This window comes from Phoca vitulina, unplaced genomic scaffold (assembly GCF_004348235.1).
Source record: "Phoca vitulina isolate PV1807 unplaced genomic scaffold, GSC_HSeal_1.0 scaffold594, whole genome shotgun sequence".
In the NCBI taxonomy this organism is placed as follows: Eukaryota; Metazoa; Chordata; class Mammalia; order Carnivora; family Phocidae; genus Phoca; species Phoca vitulina.
In genome coordinates, this window is record NW_022590281.1 from 2816 (window position 1) to 16215 (window position 13400).

Sequence of the window (13400 nt, forward strand, 5' to 3'; positions counted from 1 at the left end):
CCACAGTGTCTCTGAGTGTCTGCTCAGTGCCAGGCCCTGCAGGGAAACTGAGGGCCTGATAGGGAGTGACTGGCCCAGGGTGCCATGACCGTGACCGTGACCAGGAGACAGAGCAGGGAGATAGAGCAGGGAGATGTCTGGGCTTTGCTCCCTGTCCCCCACCCGGGCCCTGTGTTCCACCCGCTGTAGGGCAGGAAGTGAAGAGGCAGGCCTGTGTGCCTACAGCAGGAAGAGAATGGCCAGAAGTGAGGAGGGCCACGCGGTAGCGTGCTCCAGGCTTTGAATCTGAAAACACAAAACTGTAGAGTGCTGGGGTGGATGATAAGGAGGGGAGCTTAAAGCTGTGTGTTTCCACCAGCAGAAGTAAACCTAGAAGGCTTTGGATTGTTAAAGTCACATTTCTCCCCAAACACTTGCGTCACAAAGCCCGGTCTACCCTTCGGCCCTGCCTGCGCCCACCGTGGACTCCGTGACTCTGGGTGAGTCCCTACGCTGGGGATTCTTTGGTCACATATCTTAAGAACTTGCTTTCAGTCTTTTTATGTTGATTCATAGGATTTGTCGTGTTCTGTGTAACTCAGCTTTTGTCTGCTCTAAGTTTGGAGGGTGCTGCTCCTGGCCTCTGGCTCTAGTCTGACTCTGTTCATGGTGTCCTTTGCAATTTTTATTTTTATGTACTTATTTTTTAAGAGTTTATTTATTTATTTGAGAGAGATAGAAAGAGAGGAGGAGCAGGGGGAGAGGGAGAAGCAGACTGCCTGCTGAGCAAGGACCCGATGCCGGACTCGATCCCAGGACCCCAAATCATGACCTGAGCCGAAGGCAGCCGCTTTACAAGTGAGCCACCCAGGCGCCCTCCGCTACAATTTTTAATGTTTAAGAGGTCAGATAACTGAACTTTCCTTTTATGGCCTCTGGGATTTGCATCTTGCTTAAAAGGTTTCTCCAGCTCAAAATTATTATTTTTTAAATATTTTTTCCAGGATATTTGTGGCTTTTTCTTTCTAGCTTACATTTAGGTCCTGTTGGGAGTTATTGATTAATTGATTGATTTTGTACAAGCCTTTTGGTTTTTCCTTCTCTTCCTCCTCCTCCCCCCTTCCTCCTCCTATTCTTCTTTTTCTGCTTCTGCTTCTCCTCTGTTTCCCCTTCTCTTTCTCCTCCTCCTCCTCCTTCTTCTTCCTCCTCTTCTTCTCCTTCTCAAGACATCTTTAACTGGTGCCGGCTACAATCCACAGAAACCCGGCTTTTCTTAAGACTTCAAAGAAGCCTGCAGTGCACTAAGGAAATGACCCCCACCCTTCTCCCCCAAAGTTCCTGGCAGCAGTTAGCAAACAAAAGTGAGGTGAGGGTGGAGGGAGCTGGGCCTGACATCCACACCTGGCCTGGCCACCCTGGGGGAGGGGAGGCTTTGGAAAGTCCTGCTAAGGCTCAGGTACCAGGACCATGTTTTCCTGCAGTTTCCTCTTCCTCTTTCTCCTCATATAAAAAATATTATGGCTGGAGTACGGAGACATGAGGAAATACATGGAAACTCCCACAAATCTGATAGAACTGTCCAAAGCACATTAAATCAGGAGGGTAATTCGTGTGAAATCTGAGGCATAGTCTTATTTGTTCTCGGCCAGCATGAGCTTTTCATCAAGACAGATAAGAAAACAAGTGGGATTGCTCATCGGTGAGTGAAGCTGGGGAGTGCTGTGCTGCCAGCCCCCGGATCTGAGCCCGGCTATGGGCTGGAGAGCAGGGGCAGCGGGTACCCCGGGAGGCCCTGGAGCAGGAGGTGCGGGAGGGAATAGACAGGCCCCCGCCAGGGCTCAGAGTCCAACAGAGGAGAACACACAGAGGACCGCAGTCAGGACAGTGCACATTCAAGGGGAGCGCAGAGAGTCAGTGGGGGCAGGCTGCAGGGAGGCAGCGGTTGAGCTGGGCCTCTAAGCACAGGTAAACTTTTACAAGGTGAGGAAGGTGGGGAAAGGCATTCCAGGGGGACGGAGCAGCCAAGCAAAGGGCTGGAGGCTGAGGTGTGATCAGAAGCAAGGAGGGGCGCTGGGCTGGCTTAGTAGGTAGAGCCTTTGACTCTGGATCTCAGGGCCCTATGTGAGTTCAAGGTCCACGTTGGGCATGGAGCCTATAAAATAAACATTAAAAAAGAAAAAATAAAAGAAGCAGGGAAGTGAGGGGTCTTTGAGGATGACTGGACCAAGGCAACATGGAGGCCGGGCGGGAGCAGTGAGGAAGATAGGAGCGGGAGCATTAGGGAGCCCGGGGTGGACGCCATGCTGAGTGTGAACCTGATCCTGTCTTAGGCTCCCCTTCCCCTGCCCAAGGAGGATGTCTGCAGCTGCTTGCAGGGAGATGCTTTGGTGAGAATCTGTGTTCTGCTGCCTCTGGAGAGCTTAGACAGAGCCGGTGGGGATGGGAGGGCTCCGTGTCCTGTGTGGGCCATGCAGGTAGGCAGGGGCGGGCTTCCCTCCTTCTCCTCCTGCCAGCCTTGCTGGGAACTGACCAATCTGCAGGCTAGCCAGGGACACCCCGGGTACTAATCAAGCAGGAGGGAGCATTGTCCAGCATCAAACCCAGCTGAGGCCCAAGATGAGGGTCAGGGCTGGAAAAGAATAGCAGAGGACAGGAAGGATGGGACCGAGAGTGCAGACACATTTGCAAAGGTTTGGTGTCATCCAGGGTCCGGCTCTTTCTGCCCGCTCACTCGTCCTGCTCTCTGCGTTTGCTCTTGGTCCTTGTGCTTCTTGGTGTCATTTGGCTCCTCGCTCACCCCCCGGGTCATGTGACATTCCAAGCAGAAGAAAGAGAAAGGGGCCAGCCAACTCTCCTCTCCCCACTGTGCCTTACAGCAGGAAGGCCCCCGGGACCCCTAAACTGACTTCCCTTGTGTCTTGTTGGCCAAGACTGGGTTGTACAGTCACCCCTCACTGCAAAGGCTCCCAGAAAACATATTCCTGAATCCAGGTCCTAAGATGAGAGGCCGCAGGGGGAGGGTGCTGCAAGTGGCCTTGGAGGAGGTTGAAGTTGCATGGGAACTGGTGGGCAGGAATGTAGCAAAGGTCATGAGAACCATTGTGTTGTCAAGACCAAGGCTAAGAGTAAAGATCAGCAGATGGACATGGATGGCTAAAATGAACAAGTCAGGAAAGGACAGATGTTGGTGAAGATACAGAGAAAGGGGGACCCTCTTACACTGCTGGTGGGAATGCAAGCTGGTGCAACCACTCTGGAAAACAGGATGGAGGTTCCTCAAAAGGTTGAAAATAGAGCTAACCTACGACCCAGCAACTGCACTACTAGGGATTTACCCCAAAGATACAGATGAAGTGATCCGAAGGGGCATCTGCACCCCCATGTTTATAGTAGCAATTATCATACGATCTCACTCATATGTGGAATTTAAGAAACAAAACAGAGGATTATAGGGGAAGAGAGGGAAAAATAAAACAAGACAAAATCAGAGAGGGAGACAAACCATAAGAAACTCTCTTAATCATAGGAAACAAACTGAGGGTTTCTGGGGGGCAGGGGATGGGGTAACTGGGTGATGGACATTAAGGAGGCACGTGATGTAATGAGCACTGGGTATTATATACGGCTGATGAATCACTGACCTCTACCTCTGAATAATGATACATTATATGTTAATTAATTGAATTTAAGTTAAAAGAAAGAAAAAAGGGGCACCTGGGTGGCTCAGTTGGTTAAGCATCTGCCTTCGGCTCAGGTCATGATCTCAGGGTCCTGGGATCAAGCCCCGTGTCAGGCTCTCTGCTCAGCGGGGAGTCTGCTTCTCCCTCTGCCTCTGCCCTCCCCCGGCTTGTGCTCTCTCTCTCTCTCTCTGTCAAATAAATAAATAAAATCTTGAAAAGAAAAGAAAAGAAAAAGAAATAACAGCCATTCTCTTTTGGCCAAGAGACGGAGCGTTTGGTGTTTTGTGGGTGGCGCAGAGACCTTGCTTTTGTGGTTAGAGGAAACTATGAAGTGGCCTTGCCCTGCTCCCTTTGTCATGGTCTCAGAGTAACCTTGTCTGAGGGTGGTATTCAGTGAGATTATTTATGTCCAACAGAGAAGAGCACCGGCTGGTGTGAGTGCCAGGCTGGCCTGCCAATGTCCGGGCCTCTTCTTTTTTCTTTCTCTCCCTTATAAACAGTCATATAAAGAAACAGAAGGAAAAATGCCCATATGTATTAAGACTCCCCTTCTTGGGGCGCCTGGGCAGCTCTGCCTTTGGCTCAGGTCATGCTCCAGGGGTCCTGGGATCGAGCCCCACATTGGGCTCCCTGCTCAGTGGGGAGCCTGTTTCTCCCTCTCCTTCCCCTCGTTCATGCTCTCTCTCTCTCTTTTTAACTCTCTCAAATAAATAAATAAAATCTTTATTAAAAAAGACTCCCCTTCTTATTAGGATTAATTAACAAACAATCCCCATTACACTAACTCTTTTTTGCATTACAACTTTTTGTCTTTTGTATATACTTTGTCTCAGCTCTTCTCCTTTGAACATTATTAGGAACTCACGGCCTTTCACCGACTCAGCCTGACCCAATTAAACATGATCTTAATAATCCTTATCAATTATCATTATTATTCTATGTAATTTGGTAGGATTACCAGTGGGTGCCCTATTGAGCCCTGCTCTGAACATGCCTGAAGCATCCTTTCCTTCTGGAAGAGGAGATATTGAAGGCCCGTGGAATTCAGTCTCCCTCCAAGGAGTCTTGCTACCTTTGAGTGGAGAAAAACCCATGGGTGCCTATGTGAGTGGGCAAGGCATTGCTAGAACATATATCTGTGGAAGGGTGGAGTTCATTCTGATTAGTCTAGTTTAACCTATGTTATCATCCCACTTTTCTTTTTTTTTTTTAAATTACACCTTTTTTACTTGTTAAAATCATCCCACTTTTCTTAGACAACTTACTTTCATCAACCACCAAGATTTCTCCCACGATGACAATTGTCACATCAGGAGTCAGGCTTATTTCTTATGGGCACTTGATCCAACTGCTCCCATCATCTTTCAAATGGTAGTGCCAGAAACCAACCCATTATTGCAGTTAGCTCTTACTCACTGCTATAACACGACTACCGCTTTCTTAAAATTAAAAAAGAAATCAAAGTAATAAGTGCATATGGTTAAACCAAATCAATTAGTACCGAGGGCTCTGCACACCCCCTTTCCCAATTAAAAGCGATCACTTTTAATTTGTTGCTTTTTCTTTAGGTGGTTAATCAGTATCTTTAAATGATATTCTTACACTGGGAGACAGAATAGTCAGTGAAAGTGTAGGCTCTGGAGACAGGGAGTTGGATTTGAATTCTGGCTCTGGCACTAGCTGGGTGCTTTGGATAAATTACTTAACCTTTCTGAGCTTCAGTTCCTTTTCTTGCAGAGTCATGGTGAGAACTAATTCATGAGTTAATGCATACAAAGTGCTTAGAACGGTGCCTGGTGCAAAGCAGGTAGTCATCAACCACAATAGCTAATTTCTTTCTCTTGATTTTTATTATTATTATTATTATTATTATTATTATTTAAAGGTTTTCTTTTTAAGTAATCTGTACACCCAACATGGGGTTTGAACTCACAACCCCAAAATCAAGAGACATGCTCTACTGATTGAGCCAGCCAAGCAGGCCAGTGATAGAAGGGTTTTTTTATTAGGTATATTTACTGACCTTTCTGGCAATAAAAATATTTAAATTTGAATTCAAAACCTTTTTACACACACACACACAAATTCTAACCTGAATTAAAAATGTACAATAAATTTAAGGCTAACGTTAATGCCTATTACAAAATAGCTAGTGAAAGATGAAGGACAAGATTCTTAATAAAATTATTGTGTTTTTACCAAAGTATACTCTGAAATTCTGAACCAAAATTAAGTAGCTTAATATACTGTTTATTTTTTTTTTTTCTTTTTTGGCTCAGCATATCTATTGAATGCCTCTGCATTAGGGTAGGACCCAGAAACTGCATACATTGTTTTGCATACATTGTTTGTATGCAAAACAATGTATCTTTTTCTTTAGCTTTTGTATTTAGTAATAATCATAGACCCTTCTATGAACTTTAGAGATATTCTATACATGTTTCTTTACACAGAAGAGGAAAAGCAGTATGTTTTCTTTGCCGACCCCTGCTCCCACCTTTGATGCCTGTCCTCTGGCTTTGGTAATGTTATTTATTTATTTATTTATTTATTTATTTATTTATTTATGTTATGTTAGTCACCATACAGTACTTCATTAGCATTTGATGTAGTGTTCCAGGATTCATTGTTTGCGTATAACACCCATTGCTCCATTCAGTACATGCCCTCCTTAATACCCATCACCGGGCTAACCCATCCCCCCACCCCCTTCCCCTCTGAAACCCTCAGTTTGTTTCCTGGAGTCCATAGTCTCTCATGGTTCGTCTCCCCCTCTGATTCCCCCCCTTCATTTTTCCCTTCCTTCTCCTAATGTCCTCCATGCTATTCCTTATGTTCCACATACAAGTGAAACCATAGGATAATTGTCTTTCTCTGCTTGACTTATTTCACGTAGCATAATCCGCTCCAGTTCCATCCATGTCCATGCAAATGGTGGGTATTCATCCTTTCTGATGGTTGAATATTATTCCATTATATATATGGACCACATCTTCTTTATCCATTTGTCTGTTAAAGGGCATCTCGGCTCCTTCCACAGTTTGGCTATTGTGAAGAAGTCAAACTCTCTCTCTTTGCAGATGACATGATACTCTATGTGGAAAACCCAAAAGACTCCACCTCCAAATTAGTAGAACTCATAAAGCAATTCAGTAATGTGGCAGGATACAAAATCAATGCACAGAAATCAGTTGCTTTCTTATACACTAACAATGTAACTGTGGGAAGAGAAATTAGGGAATCGATTCCATTTCCAATAACATCAAAAACCATAAGATACCTTGGGATAAACCTAACCAAAAAGTTAAAGGATCTGTGCCCTAGAAACTACAGCACACTTATGAAAGAAATTGAAGAAGACACAAAAAGATGGAAAAACATTCCATGCTCATGGACCGGAAGAATAAACATTGCTAAACTGTCTATGCTGCCCAGAGCAATCTATACTTTCAGTGCCACCCTAATCAAAATACTAATGGCATTTTTCACAGAGCTGGAACAAACAATCCTACAATTTGTATGGAACCAGAGAAGACCCCAAATCGCCAAGGAAATGTTGAAAAAGTAAAACAAAGCTGGGGGCATCATGTTGCCTGATTTCAAGCTTATGTTACAAAGCTGTGATCACCGAGACAGCATGGTACTGGCACAAAAACAGACACATAGATCAATGGAACAGAATAGAGAGCCCAGATATGGACCCTCAACTCTATGGACAAGTAATCTTCGGCAAAGCAGGAAAAAGTATCCAATGGAAAAAAGACAGTCTTTTCAATGAATGGTACTGGGAAAATTGAACAGCTATATACAGAAGAATGAAACTCGACCATTCTCTTACACCATACACAAAGATAAACTCTAAATGGATGAAAGACCTCAATGTGAGACAGGAACCCATCAAAATCCTAGAGGAGAACATAGGCAGTAATCTCTTTGACATCGGCCACAGCAACTTCTTTCAAGACACGTCTCCAAAGGCAAGGGAAACAGAAGCAAAAATGAACTTTTGGGACTTCGTCAAGATAAAAAGCTCCTGTACAGCAAAGGAACAGTCAACAAAACAAAGAGGCAGCCCACGGAATGGGAGAAGATATTTGCAAATGACACTACAGATAAAGGGCTGGTATCCAAGATCTATAAAGAACTTCTCAAACTCAACACCCAAAAAACAAATAACCAAGTCAAATGAACAGACACTTCTCCAAAGAAGACATATGAATGGCTAAGAGACACATGAAAAAATGTTCATCATCATTAGCCATCAGGGAAATTCAAATCACAACCACATTGAGATACCACCTCACACCAGTTAGAATGGCAAAAGTTGACAAGGCAAGAAACAACAAATGTTGGAGAGGTTGTGGAGAAAGGGGAACCCTCTTACACTGTTGGTGGGAATGCAAGCTGGTACAGCCACTTTGGAAAACAGTGTAGAGGTGCCTCAAAAAATTAAAAATAGAGCTACCCTATGACCCAGCAATTGCACTACTGGGTATTTACCCCAAAGACACAGATGTAGTGAAAAGAAGGGCCATATGTACCCCAATGTTCATAGCAGCAATGTCTGCAATAGCCAAACTGTGGAAAGAGCCAAGATGCCCTTCAACAGATGAATGGATAAAGAAGATGTGGTCCATATATACAATGGAATATTACTCAGCCATCAGAAAGGATGAATACCCAACTTTTACATCAACAGATGTTGATGAGATTATGTTGAGTGAAATAAGTCAAGCAGAGAAAGTCAATTATATGGTTTCACTTATTTGTGGAACATAAGGAATAGCATGGAGGACATTAGGAGAAGGAAGGGAAAAATGAAGGGGGGGAAATCGGAGGGAGAGATGAACCATGAAGGACTATGGACTCTGAGAAACAAACTGAGGGTGTTAGAGGGGAGGGGGGTGGGCGGATGGGTTAGCTTGGTGATGGATATTAAGGAGGGCACGTACTGCATGGAACACTGGGTGTTATATGAAAACAATGAAGCGTGGATCACTACATCAAAAACTAATGATGTAATGTATGGTGACTAACATAACATAATAAAATAAAATTTTAAAAAAATGACTTCGCCAACTCAACACCCAAAAAACAAATAATCAAGTTAAAAAATGGGTAGAAGACATGAACACACATTTCTCCAAATAAGACATACGAATGGCTAACAGACACATGAAAAAATGTTCATCATCATTAGCCATCAGGGAAATTCAAATCAAAACCACATTGAGATACCACCTTACACCAGTTAGAATGGCAAAAATTAACAAGGCAGGAAACAACAAATGTTGGAGAGGATGTGGAGAAAGGGGAACCCTCTTACACTGTTGGTGGGAATGCAAGCTGGTACAGCCACTTTGGAAAACAGTGTGGAGGTTCCTCAGAAAGGTGAAAAGAGAGCTACCCTATGACCCAGCAATTGCACTACTGGGTATTTACCCTAAAGATACAGATGTAGTAAAAAGAAGGGGCACATGCACCCCAATGTTCTTTCTCTTGATTTTTAAATTTTGATATGAGTTATTTATTTCTTACCAGGACAGATAATGATTTCACTTATTTTTATACTATTTCTTACACCCCTCCGCACATTCTCCTAATATCATCCTATCACTGATTTTATGTCCTCGATTAGAAACCTTTCTAGTCGTAAGCAATTTACTTACACCTTTGTTTCTTTTTTCTTTTTTTCTTCCATCTTCACTTCCTAACTTCTCCATTGCAGCCAGTATTTTTGGACTCCCCACTTTGTAAAATAAGGATATTAATTCTCCTCCTCTCTTCAATGCTTCACCTCCCAACTTCTACCATGTACTTTAATTTACATATTTACATACAAGTGCATTTAGTTCTCATATTTAAATGGTGTCTTTTGTTCTAGAAGTTAAAAATCAAACAAGATGTTTACATATGTGTGATGTTTTCAGTATTGTTTCCTGTAGAGCTAACTTGTGAAACACAGTTGCACATGCATTCTTGTACAGCTTTAGTTTTTCCTGATTTTCTAATTGCCTATGGTTTTACCCCCTGCAAGGTTGCCTTCAACGTTTCCTCAATTTCTTTTGAACTGTGCATTATATAAGTATTATATCAAGTCCCCTTTGCCCATAGAACTCTTCACTTCTTATTCCATCCTGGGCTGGTTGCTCTCTTGGCCTTCAGTATGCCCAGCTGTATTCCTTGGATTCCTTTCTGTCTATGTTAATTTTCCTGTTTCCTGGACCTCATATCTTTCTGTCTCCTGGTTTCTTGGTTATTATCCTCCACCTCACCCCATAAATACAGAAACTTTTTTTTCCTGCAGCTCTTTCTCAAGGAATTTTCTAAGAAATGATAGAAAATGGTAACTTGTCATTCCCCATTTAGTTCCATTTCTTCTGTCACCTTTTTGTTTTATTTTCTGGAAGTTTTTCCTTGACTTTTCCAACCTTTCCTTAGACTTCTTAGTCAATCACTTTTTAAGTCCCAAGATCTCTTTTTTGTCCCATTATTTTTTTTCCCTTTTCAGTGCATCCTGTTCTCATTTTATGAGGACAACACCTTTCTAATCTCCCTGAGGACACTGGTTGAAGGTTTAAAACATTATTCTCTATAATCAAAATTACATGGTTCTTCTGATATCATTGTTTTGAAGGTTTATTAAGTCCAGTTGATTTTTGTTATTGTGGCTTTATTATAATGTAAGCTCTATGCCCACCATGGGTCTTGAACTCATGACCTTGAGATCAAGAGTTGCAGGCTTTATGGACTGAGCCAGCCAGACACCACTTCTGGTGTCATTTTTTATTTATCATAGCCACCCTTTCCATCTTGTTATCTTTCTTATATATCTGATCCTAGATTGCCCATTAGTATTTAGGAGAGAGGTAATTTGACTGACAGGTTTCCCTGTAGAGTGATTGGATGAGGACCCCCTAGATGCCAGAGTCCTTCTTCTTTTCCCTTTCTGGTGTAGACTTAGGCTGCTGTGAATATAGGATTGGGTGTGGGGTTGGTAACCTTCTTCCTACTTCCCCTCTACCTTCCTCTCATCTCTGGTCTTCCTCTCCGAAGTTCTGCTTAGCAGATCGTTCTTCTTGCCTATTTGTCCTCTCTCTGTTTTTCTGATGGCACCTCCTTCTAGTCTTCTTTATTCAGCTATCAATTCTCCATCTAATCTGTCTTCAAACGTTTGTCTAAGCCTCTGGACTCCTGTTGGCCCCATTCTCCTTTTTCATTGGCAACAGAATGAGGAGAGTCAGTGTGTGGGTTCTTGAGTCCAGCAGGCAGGTTTGAACCCAGTCTACCCCTTACTAGATTTCTGACTCTGGGTAAATCACGTAGCCTGTACTTTAGTTTCCTTATCTGTAAACAGAGATGCAAATGATACACAACTCCACGATTATTGGAAGAAGACAGGTTATTATTTGTAAAGTCTTAGAGCAATCACCAATGCAGAGTATAGGCCACAAATGTGAGTCACTCTCATCGTTAGTTATTTTCATATCTACAAGTACCTTTACTATAATTTCAGTCAGGTCTCAGGAGGGGTAGTTGAAAATTGCTCTTTTGCCTTCCTCAAATAGTGCCAAAGCCTGGCTCCTTTGGAAAAGCATGGGACTCTTGACCCTGGGGTTGTGAGTTCGAGTCCCAAATTGGGTCTAGAGATTACTTTAAAAAAGAAGTAAACTTAAAATATTAATGCTTAAACTTAATCAATATTTGCTGTCTTTCTTCATCTCCCAAAGCAAGATAACAACAGAACTAAAATAAATTCTCTCTCTATAAGGGTCTGTTTTCTAAAAAAGACTACGAGGTACTGGTAAGAATGGAATGGAGGACACCCTCATCTACTGTGAGTGTGAATGTGAATTGGTATGATTTTTTTCATAACAGTGTGGCTCTAGGCATGAAAAACTTTGTACGTGTTGATACCTTCTGACCCAGTCATCCTGCTTCTAGAAATATCTTAAGGAAACAATCTCAAATGCAGGCAGTGTTTTAAAAAGGAGATTGTTCTTTGCACTATCATTTAGATGAAGAATTAGAAGCAGTCTAAAGTTTAAAGATGGGGGAGGACAGCAGAGAGGACGGGGCAGGATCGGGAAGGCTTGACAATGCATAGTAGGGCTGTAGGGATTGTGCCAGGACCTAGCAGGACCCCAAGTCCTGTGGAACGAAGTATCTTGCAGAAACAAGGAGGACACAGGCTTTGGCACCAGGAAATTGATCCAGACAAAGCCTGGTTCATGATGCAAGACGTCATTGTGGAATGAGAAGAGTCATTTACAAATAAACACATATACAGTTGGCCCTTGAACAACACAGGTTTGAACAACACAGATCTACTTCTATGCAGATTTTTTCATTAACTATATGTACAGTACTGTATATGGACTTTCCATTCCTTGTGATTTTCTTAACATTTTCTTTTTCTCTACCTTACTCTGTTGCAAGAATACAGTACGTGGGGCGCCTGGGTGGCTCAGTCGTTAAGCGTCTGCCTTCGGGTCAGGTCATGATCCCAGGGACCTGGGATCGAGCCCCGCATCTGGCTCCCTGCTCGGCGGAGAGCCTGCTTCTCCCTCTCCCACTCCCCCTGCTTGTGTTCCCTCTCTCGCTGTCAAATAAATAAATAAAATCTTTAAAAAAAAATACAGGACATAATACATATAACATACAAACTATGTGTTGATCAGCAGTTTATGTTCTCAGTAAGGCTTCCAGTCAAGAGTAGGTTATTAGTAGTTAAGTGTTGGGAAAGTCAGAAGTTATGCATGAATTTTTGAGTGCACGGGGATGGGGGTCATCGCCCCTAACCCCTGTGTTGTTCAAAGGTCAACTGTATATAAATAAATGTTTATGTATGTTAAAGGGAGTAGAGCACAGTCATCACAAACATGGGCTTTGGATCAGAGACACTCGGGTTCACGTCCTGGCTCTAGCACTGTTGTGAAAACTTGGACTAAACTAACTTCAGGTGATGGTTTCCTCCACCTTAACGTGGGAGCCACAAGAGCACCGACCTCATGGAGTGTGTGTGGATATTCAGTGAGGGAACACATAGGAGCCCTGCCTGTCATAGATACTTGATCAATATTAGCTCTTATCAATTAGCAAACACACATGTTTCTGACCTCCAAAATTTCCAGAACACTTCTTCCCATGTTTTCTTCTGTGTTTGGTTTTATTGCTTCTATAACTTCTCAGATGGCAGTCTCCCTGGCTGATTATCTTCTTCTTGTGGCCCAACAGGACGACAGGACCCCGACTTGGCTTGGGAGTGAGCTGGAGTGAGGTGAGTAACTTTCCTTAAATAGTGGCTGGCAGAAGTCAGTAGACGACAAACACATCAGCTAAAGTCTGCTTTGGCATTGGTAGCCATCCCGGAGGGAACCACCAGAGACCTGGCCCCTCGCTGCTTCCTGCTGCCACAGCTGGCTCACATTTGACCCCACGATTTGTTCTCTCTTCCCCAGGGGTGAAGCGACACCTCCTTCTAGCGGGGACGCAGACTCGAGCTGTTGCGAAAACGCTCAGATCCCACTGCTGGCACCATATCCTCAGAAGCCAGTGAGCTCTGCCCAGGTAGTCAACTTCCACTTCTCTGGATGATTCCTGGAATTGTGGGGATGCCTCCAGCTGAGTTACCCTAAGAGGAATCAGTCCCTTGAAGAGCTTCTTTGAGTCCCTAAGTGGGGGTCAAAGGGAGTCCCCAGCCCAGGGGTCTGTAGGGACACCTCCCTCCTGTCTTCTTCT

At 43.5% G+C, this 13400-nt stretch overlaps 1 long non-coding RNA gene across 1 annotated transcript; it reads left to right on the top strand.

Annotated features, from left to right (window-relative positions):
- Nucleotides 1-378: 378 nt before the first annotated feature.
- Nucleotides 379-13194, top strand: LOC116629314. The gene is made up of 3 exons (XR_004298727.1): nucleotides 379-479; nucleotides 12897-12939; nucleotides 13121-13194. It is a non-coding gene; the product is annotated as an uncharacterized LOC116629314 (long non-coding RNA).
- Nucleotides 13195-13400: the final 206 nt, after the last annotated feature.